General features: G+C 39.4%; 1 protein-coding gene across 2 annotated transcripts in view; it reads right to left on the bottom strand.

Moving 5' to 3' along the window:
• Positions 1-22,328, bottom strand: part of PRKCA (protein kinase C alpha) — a 1,238,381-nt gene that overhangs the window by 770,994 nt on the left and 445,059 nt on the right. The gene's annotated exons all lie outside the window — the stretch shown is intronic.

Here is a 22,328-nt window from a genome sequence, read left to right as displayed (position 1 = left end):
CAAGCAGGCTATGAAAGCATGGTTTGATGCTCTGGTGCAGTCAGTTCCCACAATAAAGACACTAAAATGAGCATGCTGGATTGTATGGTTCAATCCCACAGGTCTACTGCCAACCAGCGGAGATGTAGAGAGAGGATGTCCCCTATCTTCCTTGTGTAAAAAAGGCCTAGATATTATCCATGTGATGAATCGTCACTTCCAATCATATCATTGGAAGGAAAGCTTGGAATGCTAGAAATATCATCTCTAGTTTCAACATGAGTTTGATGATCATTTTAGTGGCCTCCTTTCTGTTTTCTGATGGGTCGATTGTGACTGTGAAGTACAGACAGGGTAAGCACTGATAAGTGCAGAACAAGATTGGACAGTTCCTCCTCCCTTGATTCTGCTCTGTTGAGACAGATGTCCAGGTAGAGATAGCCAAATGTAACATGATCTTGATAAAGACCACTAGGGGACATTCAGACCATATGACCTTGTCCCATGCTGGCTGTCTTGAATTTTCACTATCAAATGGATGTACGTCCTGAGTTTTCTCCTTTAGATACTTTATAAATTCCTTCAGGATGAATACTTTAAAACAAGCATGGTGCTGCTTCACCTGCGAGTTCTTATGTTTGGACAACTGCTTTGAAGATGGGATTAAAAATTAGCATTTTAACCTTTGGGCGAGGAGGAACTGATTTAGTTAGTAAAGACCTAAAGAAGAGGGGGTCCCCTCTACTCCTGCAAGGTTTGTGGTCCACTGAATGGGGCAGAGGAGATGCAGACATAGGTGACTGTGAGGACTGTACAACATAGCCATTACTTTGCAGTAAGAGGGCCCATGCATCAGTAATTACTTAGTCAACAGATGGCCATGGAGGAAAGTCTTCCTTCTACTAGAGTGGAATAGACCTCCCAAATTGGCACAAATGAAGGATATCGTGCTCCAAGAACGTCATTGAGATTTTGTTGTCTCTACTGAGGCAATGAGGAGTGACTTGTTTTTCCCCCACAAAACATTTTGTGGTTAATTGCTAATTGGTTTCTGAGGTGGATGAGATTTCAGCTAGATATTTGGAGTGAAGGATAATGTAGCATTGAAAGCCCTAAAGTTTGCTGGATGAAAAGAGATAGTAACACCTGGATCTCACCAAGTGAAAACAGACCACACCCATTTTCTTTTGATGTGTTTTGCTGCACAACCACATAAGTTGAAGGATAACATAAGGACACCCTAAAGCATGCCAGTTTAAACTCCTCTTTCATTTCAGGCTAAGAGGTAAACATACCATAACTATTAACATATCAGTACTGTGAGTGTTCGGTACATTAGCAATAGTCAACTATCCCTGTGGAAAGGCTACTTTTAGAGTCACAACCTTGAGAGTTTCAAACTTTACTGTGTAGAATTTTGATCAACAAAAACTATAAAAATAGATATTGGTTCTTCTGTCATTGCAGTTTTGAAAACAATCCATGGCTCACCCATTTACCTTATGCGGACAATCTTCCTATATGTTGGTAGCCACCCCGTTTGAAAACAAAAAACAACATCTTGTTGTTTCCTCAAAATCCACTAAAATTCACGTACTTTTACGGTCATGAACCAGTCATTTGATTTACCTTCCCTCAACCTAATATCTAGCACCTTCCTGAGCACCATCTAAGTAGAACTGAAACACTACGCACTTGAAGCTAACCCTTGTCTCTATAAGCTCTCCTCCAGATACCATGGTCATATCCACTTCGCTAACTTTGATTTAAAATATTTAATGTGACCTATTTAATGCTCTTGAAATGCCTCAGCATTCTCTCCCAATGCTCTTTCTTTATCATCGACCGGTGAATGTCCATGTACCTTTTGATGCAACCATTGCGCAGCGTTTCCTGCTTGAGGTGCTCAGAAAATTAAATACAAACGCAAATGCCTATTTCATATTGTAATCTTTTATTATGATGCTGTTATCAACTATGGTATCCTTTCTTCATGCAAGTCCATGTCAGATGATTACCTTATGTAGCAAACCTTCCTGCAAAATATGCAAGTTATTCTTACGGGTGTGTCTATTCAATTTCTTTATTTCGTTTTGTTGCTAACACTATCAAGTTGTTGAACTTGCCTGTTTTTCTAAACTACCTCATCTTGCACCAACGCCATTGTCTAGATTATGAATTCATATTTTCTATAGAAATCTTTATTTTTCAATCCCATTCAATAAATAGTCTCTCGGTTTTGCTGTCAAATGTAGTTTAACATTTGACCTTTAATTTAAAGGTCCACCAACATGATGAAATGTGGTAACATAATGAAATAAACCAAACTGTCATTAATCATTACCCTAATATGACAATAAACCTCTCTAATTATGGCCATAAATAAGTACTTTGCACCCTTATATTCAAGTGTAAACTTTGGACTCATCACATCATGCTGTGTCATCTGGCTGAAAATCTTTCACGGAAGTGATTTAGATAAACGAATCACTCAAAATGTAAAGTATCCTGTTATATTTGTTTGCTATTTAATGACTGATATCCACAATTCACATTTCATTAATCCATATATTTCTTTCAAATCTCTCCTTAAAATATGTGGATTCCAAATAGGTAGGTAGTAAATTCAAAATAACTTCATTTTGATTATTTTAATCAAACTTGCTTCCATGAAAGATTGTCTAAGCCAGATAACTGTTCTGTATCCCAAAAGAGATTGACAGTAATAGTTATTTGAGCAGAGTTCATGCCAAGTCAATTCTTAAGTCTTACTTTAGTGCACATAATGACACAAGTGGCCATTCCAACGATTCGACCCCTAAATCTCCCTTTCCTCTAACCTGAACCTTTCTAATCTCTTTAACAGTTACACGATTTTCCTGGTCTATGTGGATATCAATGCTAGCTATTGCTGGTGCTCAGCCACCCTCAATAATTTGTTACTAGGTTATCCTTCATCACAGATCATCTCAGCTCACTCGAACCCACTCCAATGAAATCAGATCTTCATTAGCACCACCTAAGCAATCAGACATGCACGAGAACTGTGTTCAAACCGTAGTTAGCTACTAAATCACAGTGTGTCCATTTCTCAGCCCCTCATGCTGGTCCTAAACACTTTATTAAAAAATGACATTTATATATTTGAAATGAAAAAGAATGCACAAAGGCACTTTGGAATGCCTTAAAGTAGTAGGTCAAGTAATATTTCCTTGCTTGATTAATACAAATGTAAAAAAATAATGAAAATGAGATACAACACGACATTATAATATGTACAAAAAAAACAACAAAGTACAGAGAATCAAACTGGCCCTCTGTCTAACAGCAAGAAAAAAAACGGTTGATCACAGTCAATCCTTCATCAGTATAAAAAGTGCCACAAACTATATGCCCCGTGAATAACTAAACAATAGATTTTCTATTTAAAATTGAATATATCTGCTGATAAACTGAGAACATTAATGGGGTAACCCTACTAATTACACACCTAATGCACACACTAAAGCAAAGCACAACTGCAGCCTCAATAGTTATGACGCAACCTTCTCTTTATATTGGCTGTGTACTGGCTTGACAAACTAAATACATAACTTAATAAAGTCTTACACATAACATAGTCCATTGTTCTTATAACCATACATAAAGTGCCCAGACACAGTTACATTTCAAGAGTAATCACGTTGTGATACAGGTAAATACAACATTATTAAATGAAGAAAACCCATTCTCAATGAAGAAATGTTAGCTGGAACAATTTATATTTGTCTCTTTTGGGTTAGGGTTTTAATAATATAATGCATATGATGTTTTGTCTTAAGTAATTCCAAACCTTTGTTAAATGACTGCTTATTATGATATTATACAGTGATTATTTAATCTAGGTATACATGTCTGCAGGGTGGTCAAGATTATAGAGGTTCAAGGTGATGAGACTATAAACTCGGGCACTTAGTGTAGTATAAGGGAAGGGTATTAAAATCCAATGCAAACATGCTTTAAAGTGCCAGTGAGCCCTATAAGAGTCCACCATGTAGTTTAAAGAGGATTACTCCTTTAAGAAATAGAAGCAAGCCCTGACGCTAAAGGTTAGCCAACATGTTTGTGTTGACTGTTGGTGGTTCAACTGAGTGTAATAGGTTTCAGAGCTTCCTTAGGATTTCCCAAAAATACAACTGGGCTAAATGGCATAATTGGTTAAAGTGTGGCCTTGAATATTGTTAAGAATGTCTCCATTGACTGGCCAAAATTATAATTTAAAAATGTCTTTAGATCGAAGAGCATGCTGAAACGTTGTCATAAGCTACTCTGGTGTACTTCCCAGTTCATATTAAAAGAGAAAATAATGCCTAAATATGGATAGGTGAAAGGCTGACACATTTAGGTGGTGTTAATAGTCCAAATAAATCCAGATCTTTGTTATTTGCAACAATCTCACTTTTAGTTCCCTGTGTGTTAATTGGGTGCAAATCGTCTTTGTATCAGCATAAGATAAAGAAGTGATTTTTAAAGTGCCCAACTTTCGGGATACAAGTTGAAGAGAGTCTAGCATACAAGGAAGGTCAGACATAAACAAAGAAAATATAAGAGGAACCAGGATAAAACCAAGATGTTTTCTGTTGCTTTTAGCAGTTACCCTCCTCCACTTGAGGATTTGACCTTCAGCCAGGTGCTCAAATTGAACATAATGTTCAGCATATTATTAACTGTCCTCTAAGCACTAAATCTATTTTATACATGTGGCCAATTCACACTCAAAAACTGCTCTATGATAGACATAGCACACATAAAGACCTGCTGAATTAACTAAAGACCCTTACAAGCTAATGATAAAGACATGATGACTGTAGATGAACATTTCTTTCAAAATCTGGTCTGAGTAGAGTGTAAAAGCTTGTTTACTGTTACCCAGAGTATCTTCATATTTCAATAACTATGCCAAATTCATCTTTTCCCCAAATCTACACCCACTACTCACATTTTTAACACACCTCAAATCCCACAAAAAACACATTTTACTCCCCATGCATAAATTAAAACATAATCACAATATTTCATACATCTATTTGCGAGCTTCTTTCAGTAGTGTATATTAGAATTAACACTTATGATTCGCCAAGAGCCTACCCATATTCTTCTGCTCTGTGCAAAAAAATCATTTCTTGAACTTTTGTTTTTCAAAACCGGGTTTCTGTTAACATTCAGTTTTAAATTAGCTAGCTGTACAGTTCAGTAGTAAATGTGTTGTTAAAAAGCATGAACCTTTCAATATTCTGTCACTTTGTATGACTTGTGAATATACAAATACTTTATTATCAATTCTCAATTATTAATGAAATATTTGGTTGTGGATTTGCTTAATACTTCCAACTTATGCAAGTACCATTTGAGAGGAGTTTCAATTTGGAGAGGGCTGTGACTGAATTATCTGTAAATTTACAATGCCTAAAAAGTTCCCTATCTGTAATCTGTCTGTGGTACCGATGATTTATGCTTTTAAATTCCACCGACAGTCTGTTAAACCCTCCCCTCATTCATCCTATGGACCAGCAGAACAATGTAGGTCTCTTCTTTTTCTGGTGTCCGTGGAGAGAACGATAAGATCCCTTGTAACTATGTAATAATTCTTGAATGAATCTAAAAAGTCTTCCACAAAATACATCTTCAGGGCACCATTCCTAGCAGCAGTCCAAGAAACTGGGCTTTGGGTTCTTGAGCTGGATTATACAATGCAGCCTTCTACCTTTACGTTTAGGTCACAGTAACAGCAGATATTTATCCTGAGTCCTTACATCTGGGCATACTATGGGAGGGAAGCTGTCTAATTCAATTATTTCTTAAGTTAAATGAATAACAGTCTTACGCTGTGAGCAAATATCTGCAAACAGTGGCGAACCAACCACCTGTTTAGAGTTTGTGAAGCACTTGAAACTTTAAAAAGAGCTAATTAAATCATAATGCATCTTTCTTCAGGTACAGCTCAGTTCAATAGCAACACATATATATAATATTCACTGTGACTTTGAATCCATAGTGATGCCAGTCATATCATAGTGTTTTTCGCTCAAAGTCAGATAGCCAATCAACTGAAGTTTCTAGAATATCAGCTATCTTGTCATACCTCGCCACAAGATATGGGGGCTTGCAGTCAGGACCTCTTTGACCCAAGTTGGTTCCCTCACTTTTAGCTTTGTTTTATGTTTTACACATTTTAGCTGCATCGTTTTGGCTATGACATTTTACACACATTTCTTGCATGATATTATTCTAGGAATACATTGTACGAGTTGCTTGTTTTAGTTAGCCTTTTATCGATATGCAATCAATACATTCTGTTCAAAGCTAGGAACATAGTATACAATAACCTAGTGCTTACAATGCCCGTTCAGGAAACAGCTTCAAACATCTATACCTAGCATTGCATCAGAGCTGTGCTTCTAACATTGTGTGGCTTTTATTTTATAAATGATGCACTGACCGAAAGGGGCGGGGGCACTCAAGCCACAACCACCCTGGGAAGAATGCTGTATTCGACATGCAGCTTTGCTGGCGATAATCTACCTGAGAGGATTGCCATCCACACTACAGACTGACTTCTGACACAGTTTCCAGGTATTGTGATAATGGTAACCACTTAGATCGGGCAAAGGCAGAGGGTACACCTGCTATGCTCTCAGTATAAACTGAGGGTTACAGAGGAATACCTATAAATCATTTATCATGATTGGCTTATTCATTCCCTTTACCATGTTCATAATGCTGACCATTGTCCTCTGTTTCATCTACCTAATTATCACAGCTCATTCTCTTTATTCAAGATTATGATTGTTTCAATAAATGTATTGAGAACTTCTCATATCTCTAATTTGTGTTTCACCTGGGTATGCATGAGAAAGACAACAAAAGTGTGAGATTTGTTTCCATGACTTTCTTGGGGGTCTTGTTCAGGCTGCCACAATCACCTTCCACCCTAGCAGGGTTAGGGCTGTAGGTGAGGCACTGTGAGCTAGCCAGGAGTTGGGCCTGTGGTATCTGATGGTGTGGATGGACTTAGTCTCTCACATTCTGAAGTTCTGTTGTCTTAACGTTCGTTATTTCAGTAGGACCCATATAACAGGCTGAACAGTCTCTCCAGTCCTTCTGTTCAGAGAAGTGTGGCAATTAAGCTCTTTGCCACAGTGACTCTAAGGAATTGATTCTAGCAAACTGTAGTTGGGTTTGTCCATAGTAGCTTGTTCCAGGAAGTGAGCACAAAGAGTCATTTCTTTTTCAAATCATAGTTTTGTTGATTTGAACAAGACACGCAACAACATGGATACAAGTGCCTGTGCAGGGTGTGTGCATGGAAGGAGAAACATGGAAACATACAAGAGTACAAAGAGAACACCTTTACTGCCAGCATGGCATCCCATCTTCTTGGGGCTACATATATACTGGAGGATCAAGAGCCTGGTGTGAACCCCACAAGTCATGTACATTGAAATGTGTTACCCTTACTCATCTGGTAGAACCGAGGGGGTTCTGATCATCAGTAACGGTACAAATTCAGCTGGAGGGAGGGATCAGTATGCTGCCTTAACAATCTGGAGTAAAGGTCTGTCAAAGTTACCAGTCATACAGAGGTAGCAGAAACTTACAACAGAAGGTTGGGTATTTGGGTGAACCTCAACTGGACTTGATTACTCTGCTTGGGTGTAAATAGTACCAAAGGCACGCACAGCATCTGCCATGTACCTTGTGTACAGAAGACATATCTGGTCAGACAGAAATGCTGAACTGGGAAGCAGAAGGACATATGCTTACTGTGCCTGGAATTTTCAAGCCTACCATTTCAGCATGCACTACTTGCACTGAAATCTATGTAATGAATGTGTAGATGTGCAAGCCCGTAATCTGCTCCTTCCATACAGAGGGAACAGTGGTCAGGCTTATAACCAAATGAACCCTAGCAAATATGTTCAAGCCAGGGTCATGCTACAGCAAGATGAGACCAGAATGGAGGCATGTGGGCTTCTATGTTTCGGTCATGGCAGTCCACCCAGCTCTGAAAGCAGGCCCCCTCTGCCCTGTAGCACATGAAGAAAATACCAGTTTATAAGACTGGGCAGTTTGGCCCTGGAAAAACCTAGATAAACTTGTTGTTTTCAGAGTTGGTCTGTATTGACAGGATGCTACAAAATGTACTCTATTACAGTGAAGCTCAAAAATCCAATTGCTGAAAACAGCAGTATCAATAGTGTTGCCCATCTCCTCATCACCGTACAGTGGGTTTCTGTCACATGTTATTTGATGATCTGGGGGAATCCAAATTCAACCCTAAGTTTTGGACAAGCAACTGCAGTGAAACGCGATGTGTCTCGTTATGATTGGCCTGCTTTTGATTTTGGTGGGTGGAATACTCTGTCACAAATATGAGGGGAATCCTGTCTGCTTTATTACTAGTGCATTATGTCCTATTGCACTTGTAATATGGACACGAATCAGGCACTAAACTCTAAATGAGACCCTAAATTCATAATGGAAAAATAAGTCAGTAAGCTATGTCTAAAGAAACGAAGGGTTATCTCACTTCTGAATAAAGCACACATGCCTCTAATGGGAGCTCAGAAATAGCGTCTGAGCAGGGATAGTCCCAGAGAAAGCTAAGGATTTTTCCTATTCTTACCGCAAATCTTCGTCACTCAATTCCTGCAGTACATTGGAGCCATAAATACGGAGAAAGTGATAAGGGTGCGAACAGCTAAATTTGGCAGACTCATTCATTCACAGGCCTAATCCTCTCCCTTAGGGGCTCGCACATAAGCCCAAGAGACTCAGTCTGGAGAAAGGCCTATTTTTCACACTGTTTTTGTTGTTCTCTTTGACGACTTGCAAACATCAGCAGAAACTGCTCGCCCAGTGGTGATGCTAATCTCCAGGATGCCTACCAGCACAATTGCAATTATTGTGTAAAGAAATTACAAATGCACAATCAACACATAAATAATAAATGCAGTCATCACTGAAAAGAAGACAGTTCTTTCACATAAAATAGGAGTAGAAAGAATGCAGCTCCCATGCCATCCTAATCATCTGGCAGCTCCCTATTCATAATTTTCACCCCAGGATCAAACAACAAGCTTGAATTCCGATTATGTATATTTTCACTGGACAATGCGATGCTCTTAGCTTTGGAGGTTACATACATCATGCATTATTTTGAGCGCGTGCGGGGATTTACCCACGATAACAAAGTCGAAAGGAGAGTATCAGTGAATTCAAGTGGTCATATACCAAATAAAAATGCGCACAGGAAACTAATGACAATGCTTGTGCTATACCATATTGGATTTGTATATTAGTAGGGAATCAAAATAATGCTGAATGGAATTTCTCTATGCTTGAATAGTACACATAATCAACGAAGTCCAACCCATCTATGAAATGGGTTTTACAAGCAAGTTTCATTCATTTCTGGTAAAACGGTTTCATACATGGGTTTGCAGTTACTCTGCGAGCTAATCTAGGATGCTGAACTCGCAAAAGCAGCACATTGTCATCCTCAGGAAAATACTGCGAATGTGCCATATTGTTTCAGAACACTCCTGCATTTGTATTACCCACAAATGTTAGACCTGGAAACCCTTGGCGTGGTTTCCAAAATTCACATTTGGTGACAGTCTCTTGCATGGAGATTACAGGCAGCAATTACAGTATAGATTTGGAAGAATCAATGTGAGGTGAGGAAGCAAGCCGGCTGTCTGATGCCTGTGTCTGGAAGACAAGCATGTTATTGTTGTCAAGAGGGGCTAGTGGTGCCTCGGATCCGGCCAGGCACATCCAGTTCACTGCTGCCTCGGAGTTACTGCCGCTTGGATCAAACTCTGACAGATGAACACAGGCAGCCCATATTTAATGCTACTATTTGAATCTCTATGCTGGAGACTCAACCGGTTATCTAAAGCGTGACACAAAACATTCTCAGATATCATTTATTCATCATTTATTCTTGCAATTTTATATAGCGTGGACTTGGCCCGAATGCATCAGAGCGCTTTACAACAAACAGGATACATTAATAGGGTTGCATTAATAGTAGTTAAGCTCTGAGGTTTACATCAGTGCATGTATACAAGAGTTAGCACAAGGGACAGTTACAACAATAGGGCAGAGGACAATCAGTTAAACTAGGGCAGATCAGGACTCACTGGAGACAGCAAATACGTCTGGTCTGGGGTGAATTAACCAGGACAAAGAGTTTTGTTTATGAATCATAACAGCTGTAAGCTTTCCAAACGTACATAGCATTTGATAGCTACCGGTGTACCACAACAGGCAGCAAGTGCTGCTGGCAGGGGAGGGAGGGAGCGTCGCCTGGCCGCTTCTCCACTTCATCAAAACAAGCGCAGCGCTGTCCTATTAGCATGAACCAAGACGCATTGGTTTTTCTTTCCAGAAGAATTTACAGCGGAATAAAGCGACGGTTTTATTGTAGATTACGTTTCATTACTTTTTCATTTCCTACTCTTTAGAAAATGCTAAAGGGGAAGGTGCAATTTAATACGAGATATTTTTAGTTTCAATCATGTAGGCTTTACTCTGTTGACTAAAAAAAGCAATGAGCAACAGGCGATAATGGGCATGATAATTTGTGAACACAGAAGCTAAATAAAACGTACACATCTCTGGCTAACCTTGTATTCCGTAAACAAAGTAACTAAAACCTCAAGATAAACTGAAAACACAGATTGGCAGGGCAAAGTGGGCCTATTAACGGGTGTAGAGGAAATTGACTTAGCCGGCCTAATGACTGGCACCATGTGTTACACTTCATACGGAGAATGTCTGAAATTGTATTAGGTGCAATTTTCCCAAAATGTGAGCAATTATCAAAGTGAACTTATGTGAATTTTACACACACATATCAATGTACATCATCATACTACCCTAGAGAAGCCTAGCTCTTAGCCAGCAGTGGGACTCTCACCCTGTGTCAGACTGTGACGTAAAATAGGCCAGGACACAAGAAAAAGTATCCCCATACTAAAAAAAGTTTTCCTTCTTGGCAAATCGTGGCCGCTCAATACTCTGTGACATACCTTCTTGATAGTCTTTGAGGGCTGCACGAACACACATTCTGGTTGCTGCTGGCATGGTTTGTGTATTTTGCAGGTAATTACTCATGATGACACCACCTGTGTCCCGGCCACCCTCTTCTTCGAAATTGCAGCAATCACTGACCCGGGCTCAGCCGCTGTGCAGTAACTGAGCAGGTTAGTCCCTCAAAATGGCCAGTCAGGGAGGTCGTTCTGGCAGTGCCAAGTTTCCCACCAGGCCAGTCCAACGCTGCTCTCTTCCACCATTCTCCAGCTAGAACTCTGAAAGCTGTCATTCTTCAAGGAATCAATCAATCAATCATATTTATAGAGCACAACTACTCACCTGTAAGGGTCGCAAGGCGCTGACTTGCAACCTCTTTCTCCATTCGCCTCCTCCCAAATATACTTTTGCTCATTCTACCTGCTTGGCCCGCTCCACTAGAACACACTCCCTCTCAAGCTCAGGGCTACACCCTCTTTATTCACTATCTAGGCAGCAATAGAAAAGCATCAAGTCTTCGCATCCTTTCAGATTACAAAATGTCTATGAACCTGTGTGGATGTGTTTATGCTTGCAGTAAGAATTGTTGCAATAGTCGTAAACGTCTGTCACGCATCTTTCCATAAAATGGTTCCTTCATTCATCCAGTTCACAAGTGTAACTGAATTTCTTCTCATGTACCAAAAGCTTTCTCTTTTACAGCATTTCTTTGTAAAATGCTATTACATAAATACAAATATACGCATAAGCTTAGCGAAACAACCACATATTGTAAAGGTACATGTTGACATGAAACAGGGAGTGTCTTGGCATAGATTAAGAGGAATATCATCTAGAAGAGCATGCGACCCCCAAAAGCCTTAGTTTCGACCCTGATTGTCTGGAAGATATCTGAGTTTAGACACCAGCTGGAGACACGGACTCAGACCTGATGTGGCAAGTTTCTGTGAATTTCTGAATACAACTGGACATGAACCAGGTAGTAATCCATTGCATATGCCTAAGAATCTTGAACCTATATTTATTCTTAATAGAAAGGCAATTCAGCACATGAAGGAAATGAGTGACCTGACCCTTATATGTACATTACAGCAGAAGTTTGGCAGCTATATTTTGAATTTTATGAGGTGAGCAAAAAAGTGGTGAAAGGTCGCAAAATGTACTTTTCTACTAACATGGGTAGCAGGGTGACATTAAACCTTACATGATAAAAAGTAGACGGAGTATCTTCTGCAAGAAGGGGTGGAAGAAAGCAATCTCTTCGAATTATGAAGCAAATCAGTGGTACAGAAACATAATTTACAAATATGCCTACATTCTATGTACATTAAGAAATCTAGGACTGACATCTGGAGATAAAAGGTGTTCACATATTAAACACACATCAAATTCAATAAAGATCAGCTTGGTTATCACTACTACGATGTAGTCCATTTGACTGCATCCAATGCAAAGTTTGATGCAAAGTTTTGTTGCATCCAACAAGTGAATCAGTTGGAACCTGGCTTATTACCCTGAATTATAGACTATCTGTTCCAAAGGATAGATGAAGTACAGCAAAATGTTGGAGGGAGTTTGGTAACGAGATGTTATGATAATATATGATTACCACAGCACAACACAAGGTCTTCAGGTGGGATCTGGAGGAAGAGCTGTTAATTGGCAGATTAGCACATCACCCCAGATGCCCATCCCAAAGGAACCAGGCTCTAAATGTCTGTGGAGCAGGAATAGGACATGACATTACTATAATTCTCAAGTCACACTAGGCTTTGAACCAGATGCTGGCTAAATGTAAGCATTTCGGATACAGAGCAGGTGAACAATCTTATATTCAACGCACAGTGTACTCTCTATGTACAAGCCAGAAATACACGTATTGCTTGCCTGTCGGGACCTTAGTTCCTTTGAGATTTGTAGGGTTCAGTGTCTAGGGTTGGAAAATGAAATTCCCCTGTGGTGTTTTAGGTCCGCAGCTTATTGAGTCCATGGAGATGGACTAATTATTTGAATTTCCAGAAGTACGCTGCAACATCCAGACTCACTCCCGAGCTTGATAATGAAGAAAGAATTATATGAATCACTTACGTGATTGAATGTCGCACAACTACATCTTAATCGTCTGTGCAACTCAAGGAAAGGCTCTTACTGAAAGTGGGTGGAGCAAATGATAATTAAATTACATTTAGCTGGCAAAGAATTGAAAACTACAAATCCTGCCATAAAAAGCGACCAACCTGGTCCAATCTTTGATTCAGATCTAACTTTCACTGACGTAAATGATCCTATCATTACTAAAAATGAATCAATGAATACAGATATCAAACTAGAACCAGGATACTTGGTAATGTCAGATCCGTAGTGCTGCTCCGTAAACTACACCAGCCTTTCACAAAACCTTTGACAGGAAGTAGAATGTATAATGTTAGGTGGATTCTTGAAATTCATCCTGAATAAGCAAAAACATGTAAAATATGCTTTAGAAGCACTTCCAGCGACCTCCAGGGGTTCACATTGACTCCACATTCATCAGAGCAATCCACAAGCCCTTCTGCAGCTAAAATCCATGACACCAGCAGCAACTGGCTGCTTAATTACACACCCCAGGTAAGATCCTCACATCAAGCACCATTCAGACATGTCATCATGAACCTTTCAGGTGGCAAACCCATGTGGAGCTGTTCCTCAATTTTTTAGAGCCTGGGGCACTAAGTTCTATCTGAAAGCACATGGAATCGCCTGTAGTAAAAATAACTCTGGAAAACCAAGTTGTTCAAACAAACCTTCAATGGTTTACTTGTATCTGTTAATGTAGCAATTGACTCATTATCTAGGTAGATCAATGACAGTAACCTATGGCACACTGCCAGATATCTCTTACATCCTAAATAACTTAAATTCTATCTATATCCAACACCTATACCTAGACCTACTGTACCTCTACCTCAAGAACACAGGCTATTCATCCCTCCTTCATCTGCTCAGGGCGAACCAGAGCACAAACCTAATCCAAAATACTTAATAACACATCATGTGGTCCATCCCCAATTCTGTTAAGTGTTCCTCAAGAATAAGCATTATGATTTCCCCTCTTAAGATTAAAAAGTGGAATATGTGTAGTGCTGCATCAATCAATTGAAAGGTATATTGAGCGCAGCCATATTTAGGTAGTCCAATCAGGCCTTGCAATGTTTTTATAATTTGCACCAGTGTCTGCTCCTCCATGTCCATAGAGATTATAATCCTGTCTACACCTCCGAATGTCAGAATTTAAATGGCCCATGGGAACGGGTTCTTTACTGTGTCTTTCACACACTCAGTCTTATTCCTATATTTTTGCCAGCACAACGGACCAATATGTCGAATACACATCAATCCAGAATTAGAGTTGGAAAACATGGAAATCATGTCTTGGTTCTGCTAGTGAGACATGTTTTGTGTCTTGTGCAGTCTACTATTACCAGAACTATTCCTCGATTCATCACATGCTTGCATTGTAGATTTAAACCTGACATACATGTAAGGGGTAGATTCTCAGTCACAGATCCCGCCTCAAGTGCAGTACGCAACCCGTGGGCCTTTCTACATATTCTGATTAAAGTAGCTCCTCCGTCAGCACCTCGCTTTGATTCTCAGCAACTAGGGCATGTGATACTACATTTGCTAGATTTACAAGTTTGTGACAAGAGGAGAGCCACAGTCGCCATATCCCTGGCAGACGTGCATTTGGTAAGACAAGTCTAGTGCTCTGATGTAACAAGAAGGGAGCAAAAGAGCTCTGAACAGCCACAATGTGTAGTGGAAATGGCATTCTCCCAGCTACCATTTGGCTCCTTCCACCTTTTCAGTGGGAAGCACGACTGACCACCTTGCTCAGAAGTGGTGCAAAATGATGGTGAGCAGCTACCAATAGAAATATGGCAATATGTCTTAGCCATACTTGCATCCGAATCTGGCAGACTAACCTTTTAGAATTCAGCTTTATTGTGGAACTGTGCTAGCCGAGCCGTGTTTAATAAACTCTAAGTAGCACAGGAAACTTTGACCTTTAAAAGAATGGGCATCTGTTAAACAGGGGCAGATGGGAATAAACGAACGAGTGTTTCGGGTGAAGAATCCCCCCTGTCAGAAATGTCAAGAAAAGACTGGTCTGGGGAGGGAGGTAAACAGAGTTAAGAGTTCTGTAGTGGAACATGTAAACATTATAGTCCGTGTGCATGGGCACAGGTAGCACACAAAACCCTTGTGTTGAAACAACCAATTAAAGCAACAATAATCTAGACAGATTTAAACTGACTGTGGCAACATATGTATGTCCGTGGTAGAATGGAAAAAAGTACACATCATAGTGTTATCTATGTTCATCCTCTATTTAATTATCTACCGTTTCAGTGAATAAACTTACGACTTTGCGTTTTAAAAAAAACATTTTTGAGGTTTCCCAATGTATATTTGGATACTATCTTGGGTTACCACAATGGCTCCTGACATTTGAGGGAACAGATTAAATGTATTCATGAATTGACAAACTTGCAGGACCTCATTGAGTTTTATAACAGAATCAAGTGTGAAACATGAGTTTTGTGGATGGACCTACTCTGCACTGCTTAAGGCATTCTAAAGAACATACTGGGACTGACATACATTGTAATCTGTATTGAATAATACAGCTTTACTTTTGATTTAGGAATGTGCAACATGTGTGTATGCACATTAATCCTCCTTGCAGAAGGGAAGATAATCATAAAATAAAAATACAGACAAGAGGAAGCAAAATAAGTTTTGCATATCAAGCACATAATTCAAACAAAAGTCAATTACCCAGTTTCAATTTATTTCAGCCAGCTTGGAAATCTGGATTGGTTACAGCCCTTAAAAATAAGAAGTTTCATACAACTGGCATAGTGTCATGAATTCATTATGTTGCAAATTCCTGAGAACCATTGTCAAAATTTCCAGAGCCCCACCAAAGGGGACCTCTTTTTAACAATGAAATATAACACGTTTACCCATTGGAAGATTGTTACACATCATAATGTTGCAAAAGTACACATAGGCAGAAAAAGCCAAGCAAACATAAGATAAGATCGAGAGATAATGGGAACAATAAATGAACCCTTCATGTTTATACAATCCATCGCAATCCGCTTTCAGATATTCATTCAACAACATCTACACTGCACTCCGTGCAATAATAGCAAAATGCCAAACCGAGTGTCAAACAGAATGCGCTGAAATACAGCTTAAGTTTTTATTTTGAAAAAGTGTTTGGAAGTTTTGTTTTGTTACAAATGTAACATCTTTCTATTCTTAAATTAAGAACTGAATGGGATTACTTCGTTTTCAATTCAAGATACTTTAATGCACAAACCACCATAGTCACAGAGTTAATTGTTCGAGTTATCACCCTTTACTGCTAAACAGTTAAAGAACCTCCACAGGGAGGATCAAACGTTGCAGTAAATATGCATTAGGTCTGGCCTTAAGTGTAGCATTTGTGCATGTATATTTGCTGGAGCAGTTAATTGCCATTGAGTTGATGTACAAGTGGGACTGTGGGGAAATAGGGGAAAAGAAGGAGGGAACAGGATTTACAGTAAGAACTGGTCAAGAATATCGAAGGTGAAAAGACGAGTAAATGGTGGCTGAGGGTGAGGGTTTTCTTCCTGGAGAGTACAATTCAAAGGTGATCTAGTGTGAGAGATGTTGTTCGAAGGTATACACATGGCACACTTTCTTTACCTAGGTGGAGTCCTTACATTGTGTGGGACTCACGCAGGGAATGGTGCAATAGAGGCGGGGCAGTTTTGTTGATTGCCAGTACTGCAGGGCCTTACATACCAACAGCTAATACAAGTTTCATACGCAAACCTGCATGCATGAGTGTATGTGTGTGATACTAGGTTCTCATACACCAGTTGAGGAACAGAACATCAAGTATTTCATTTTTATTTTCCTACAGGAGCCCTTTAGGACCTTTGATGGGAAATATGCAATCGATCCACGTGAGTGGAAAAGCACAACCTGCTGACGAGATCAAATAAATGAGCAATGCATGCCCATTGCTTAAATATTGATGAAGGACTGGCTCAAGAAATGCAACACAACACCTGCGCCTCTAAAATCTGCACATATCTTTAAACCGTGTTTTACCAGTTACACATTTCACCTCTACTTATTGATTTCTGTAACTGTCATCCAGCCTCAAGCGAATTAATCACAGTATACTGTTTTATATACAGCAACCTATGGATGACATCTAATTAGGAAAATGTGCTTATATACCTATGGATGATTTGTTCAGTGCATCACGTCACTAGCTGGTCCATCAGAACCCTACATGATTAAGATTTCCTCTGTAAGGGGTTCACCTGCTCGCTTGAACCTATGTCATACATAATCAAATACCTAAACTGTAGTATATAAGAAGGAAATGATTACCACCACTAAATAACATTTCTTGTGGTCACACAAGGACGTACACTGCCTCTCCTCATCAATCCTCATTTTAGCTAAATGGACCTCATGAGGCTTCAACATGTCTGTGAGGCAAAGCTATGCTGCCTTAAACAGGCAAAATGTGGTCACCCACACAGCCTGACGCCTCAGAGACCAAATGTCTATCTTTTGGGATGATCCAAAAGATGGCACCAAAGCCAATGGCTAGAGGGGAGCTGACCGAGTGCCCCATTCTATGGATGGGAAGCTCTGGACAGAATCAATATGTGAGTGACACTTTTAGCAAGAAGTGACTCAATAGGACTTACCCAAAGCCTCTTTCTAGGGATGATGATGCATGAATGATTGATGAATGCAGGATGGATGAATGAATGAAGGATGGATGAATGAAGGATGGTTGGATGAGTGGATGAATGAATGGTGGATGGATGGGTGAATGAATGATGGATTGATGGGTGAATGATGAATAGATGAATGGATGGATGATTATTATGATAATCGATGATGATGATAATCGATGATGGATGATGATGATGATATTTACAAAATATGTGGCAAGATGGTTATTTGCAGAAGATTTGACTAGGGTGAAATTCCGCCTAGATCTCAGTGCCAGTATTGAATTTCACTTTCACAGAAAATTACAAAAAGTACAGGTTATCCACTAGTGGTGGTGAATGATGTAGGTCTTTACTGCACAATTTAAGAGAAAAACAACCTACAAGATACAGTGAATCAATCGAGAAGGTCAGAATTTACATTCAGATCCTTCAAATGTGCAAATAATACACAGGAAGAAAATAGATTTGATAAGAAAGACACTCCAAGACAGACATCCATAACACAAAAAATAAGTAATAGTTTGTAAATAATTTGGAGATGGGTAAATGGAAAAACCTACTAACTGAAAAGTAAGAAAACTAAAACAATGAGATTATGGGAAAACTTAAGATGGCAAAAAATGGCCATTGACAGAGAAAATTGAGTTCTTCTTTGTAGAAGCAATATTATCTTTTGTAGGTAAGAGAAGCTGATACCATAAGTAAACAAAATGTTGCACGTGCCACTTTACATAAGTCAAAAATAAATATTTTCAGTGGTGCGAACAATCAAGCCCTTTAGTGGCAGGAACAATTCGTTTTTGAAGATGAAAACTTATGGTTTATATGTAGCCTGAGTAAGATCACTGGGTCCTTCCTGGGTTAGTATGGCACTTGATGGCTGGAATTAGTATTGAACAATGGCCGCTGGTGGTAGAACATTTGGTACATTGTATTGGGAACAATGAGGCCTTGGTGGATCAACCTGATTTTTTGTGGCGGAATCAAGAGGACCTATAGTGGTGGAAAAACTGGGGCAATTTGTGGTGGGTTCAATATAGCTCCCGATGAAAGGTACATGAAAAAATAAATTGAGTTGGTTTGACATTTTCCACTGGAGAAGAAAATAGTCCTCTTTATCTTCTGTCATTAATGTAATAGTCTTTTTTTAAAGGATTTGGAGAGTACCAGTCAAAATATGCAGAATAAACAAGTCAATAAAAATACCTTAGATCCTCTAAACGAAATGCTCTGCTAAAAGTAAATATACTTATTGACAAATACTTTGCTTTCTTTCTTGAGAAAGCAGCAGACCAAACGTGATTGGTCTGTGTACAATTCACAAAGCTTTGCATTGTTTTTATGAAGCGACAATGCTGGTTCATTGTGCTGGAAGCATTTGCTAGGGCTACCATGTAAAATGCCAACGTCGGGCCCCGTGCCAATGTAAACAATAGGCTCTGAAGAAACTGGGCAGCTACTAAAGTCATTAGCATCATAAATGTTGATCACCTTTCCACAGAGAGCTGTGCACGCTTGATTTATAGGAAGGAGCTGTTTCAGCTTTAGGGATTAAAAACATCCTTTCCCAGAGAGAGAAAAACACATATGAAAATAATTATAAACAGTATAATAACTCCAAAGAAAAAGCACGTAGTTTTGCACGGACGATTTCTAAGTTCATTAAGCTAATGAGTATTATTGGTATCTAATTTTCAGGACTGCATAGGTCTCTTCTATAGATGTTTGAAGAGGATTTTGCTGTTACAGGAAGGATGACTGTAATCATATTTCACAAGGTTGGTGGTGCATAGAGGTAGCAGGACTAGTTATTTCCGATTGTTATTGTCAGCTTCTATCCACGGACATGCCAATGAGCGAGCACACATTTACATGTGGCATGTAGAAAAAGGATCAATTATCTTATAACTAGCATGTTTCGAAGGAAAGCATTAGAGACATGGAATTTGAAGTTTCGTGCAAAGGGATATTACCTACTGTGACAAACTTCTATACTCTCACCCTAATCACAAGGGCATTGTCAAACTACACACTTAGCCTTTTTGGACCATTGTGTCTTGAACGCAATAGTAAGTGAGGGTGGTGCATAGAAGGATACATGGAAGTAGGGTCTCAGATGTGAGAACAGATTTAACCAGACTTTTAGAGATTAGTAAATACCGGAGTCATACACCAGTAGGAAAGTGTGCTTGGATGGAATGATGAATTTAAAATGGGTATTTTTTTTTTTGCTTGACTACATTCAATTTTTTTGAAAGCCTACATTTTTAGGTTGAGCATAGCAGCACTCAAGCGCTGCTCTTCTTGAGATGTTGTAATCTATTCTGTGAGCTTTAATCACACCCATCTCACACCCATCACTTTCATTCTTTCCTAGGCCTCTTTCAGAAACCCCTTGATGTTTTCGGTAAATGCTTTTGTTTGTCCAGTCTTGAAGCTGTTTTGTTACCGCCTTGGAGATGGACCCTGTTACATGGATTATTGCATGATCAGCCACGTACCTTCGTGTTGCTCACTATTTTTTTATTTTGCCTTGCTGCTTCGGTCATGGTGGTATGTTGCTTCTTCGTCTTCCTTGGTTTCGGGCATCTTGCTGCTTCTTTGTGATGTCTGCGGGGTCTTTATTTATTTATTTTTGCAGTTTTATGTAGCGCAAACTCGACACAAAAGTATTGGAGTGCTTTATTTTATTTTTCCAGTTTTATACAGTGCAAGCTCGATACAAAGGCATTATAGTGCTTTACATGAGCACTGGTTAGACTACACAAGAAAACATGAAATTTTGGTATCAAGGAGAGATTAAATGATTTGCCCAGAATCACATGATGTTGAGCCAGCGCCAGAACTCGGACAGGGTTCCCCAGCTCCAAAGTCGGCAGCTCTGGCCCTTACACCACATCTTCTGCCCTAGGGTTCTTTGCCTGGTGTGTGTTAGGGCAGTCTAGGGATAACTTTTTTTTTATATAGAACTTGATAATACAGAATCTGCTATTTCATAGTGCTGCAAAGCAGGTGCCATTCTTAACAAAAGTGCTATAATTCATTTGCATCAATCTTGCAGAGATGAAGAAGTGAAAAAGCTATGTCAGGATTGTAATCTGACATTCTCGCTCTGTCAAGACCTCTGCAGTGGGGGTGCATTAACCAACTGACTTGAGAAGAGCTTAACACTAGGTGATAGAACGTGCTCTTGATAACCTCCGGAGGGTCACCAGCCAAGCACATAGGTTAGTTCTAGGCAAGAAGATGGCGAAAGGTGTTTTCTCCAAAATGGTGGAAAATGAATTGTGACTCCAGACCCAAGCACTTCACAGCCTCAAGCTTGATATAAAAAAACATCTAGCCTTTGGATGTAAATTGGGCCTCATCAAATAGAGTTCAGTTAGTGCGAACTCAATACAAAGGTATTACAGTGCTTTACATGAGCACTGGTTACATTACACAAGAACCCATTCATTTTTGGTAGCAAGGGGAGATTAAGTGATTTGCCCAGAATAACAGGATGTTGAGCCAGCACAGAGACTCAAACCATGCTCCCCAGCTCCAAAGTCAGTAGCTCTGGCCCTTACGCCACATCCTCTCCCCTAGGATTCTTTGTCTGGTGCGTGTTGGGGCAGTCTGGGAATAACTTATTTTTTTTATATATATATATATATATATAGCGCTTTGTAATACAAGTTCTGCCATTTCATAGTGCTGCAAAGCAGGTGCCATTCTTAACAAAATCACTATAATTCATTTTCAGTTAAGCTGCCTCTTCTGTTATTATCTTCGTATAGATGTAATGTTTTAAAAAGTTGGGCTGGTATTGCTAATGTAGAGGAATAATTCCTTTAAAATTTTAATACAAAGAAATATATGGCTACTCCCTTTTCTATGCTCTTTTCTGTTGACCCCTAATTGTCCAGGTAAAATGCCATAAAGGTGTCTCTTGTGGCTTGTTTAGTGCTTTAAAGGTTTAGGTAAAGAAACTAGAAAGGGTTGCATCTCTATGGTATCATAGCCAGTCCGTATGAACGAGGCAAAACACTCCCAAGATGGAGGCCTTGTTGTGTCTTCTCTCCTTCAGAGACAGGCCTGGGAGAGTTGCTGTGGCACCTGGCATAACATCCACTACACTCCAAACCAAACCACATAGGTCAAAGACATTGTCATTTACAATGTCAATACCTCTAACTCTCACAAATGCAAGACCTATTGCATTGCAAATGCTTGTTTCAGCCTGTATCTTCATATGGAACTCAGTCAGCAGCCAACTCAAAATGTGGTACAGCCCACGCAACTCCCTTATGCACATTCTACTGCATCTAGGTATTTCAGTTAATAAAAATAAGATTTTTAGACCCATTCCGAAATAGTATATTCGTTTGTGGAACCATTTTAAAACTAATCGATTCTTAATTTCTGCAGCATTATTAACGTTATCATGGTCATTACAAGTTAAGGGTTCACTTTCTCTCCTCTTAAGTC

This window comes from Pleurodeles waltl, chromosome 7, assembly GCF_031143425.1.
Source record: "Pleurodeles waltl isolate 20211129_DDA chromosome 7, aPleWal1.hap1.20221129, whole genome shotgun sequence".
Taxonomy (NCBI): domain Eukaryota; kingdom Metazoa; phylum Chordata; class Amphibia; order Caudata; family Salamandridae; genus Pleurodeles; species Pleurodeles waltl.
The sequence above is the reverse complement of the archived record's forward strand: the minus strand, read 5'-3'. Positions and strand labels throughout refer to the sequence as shown.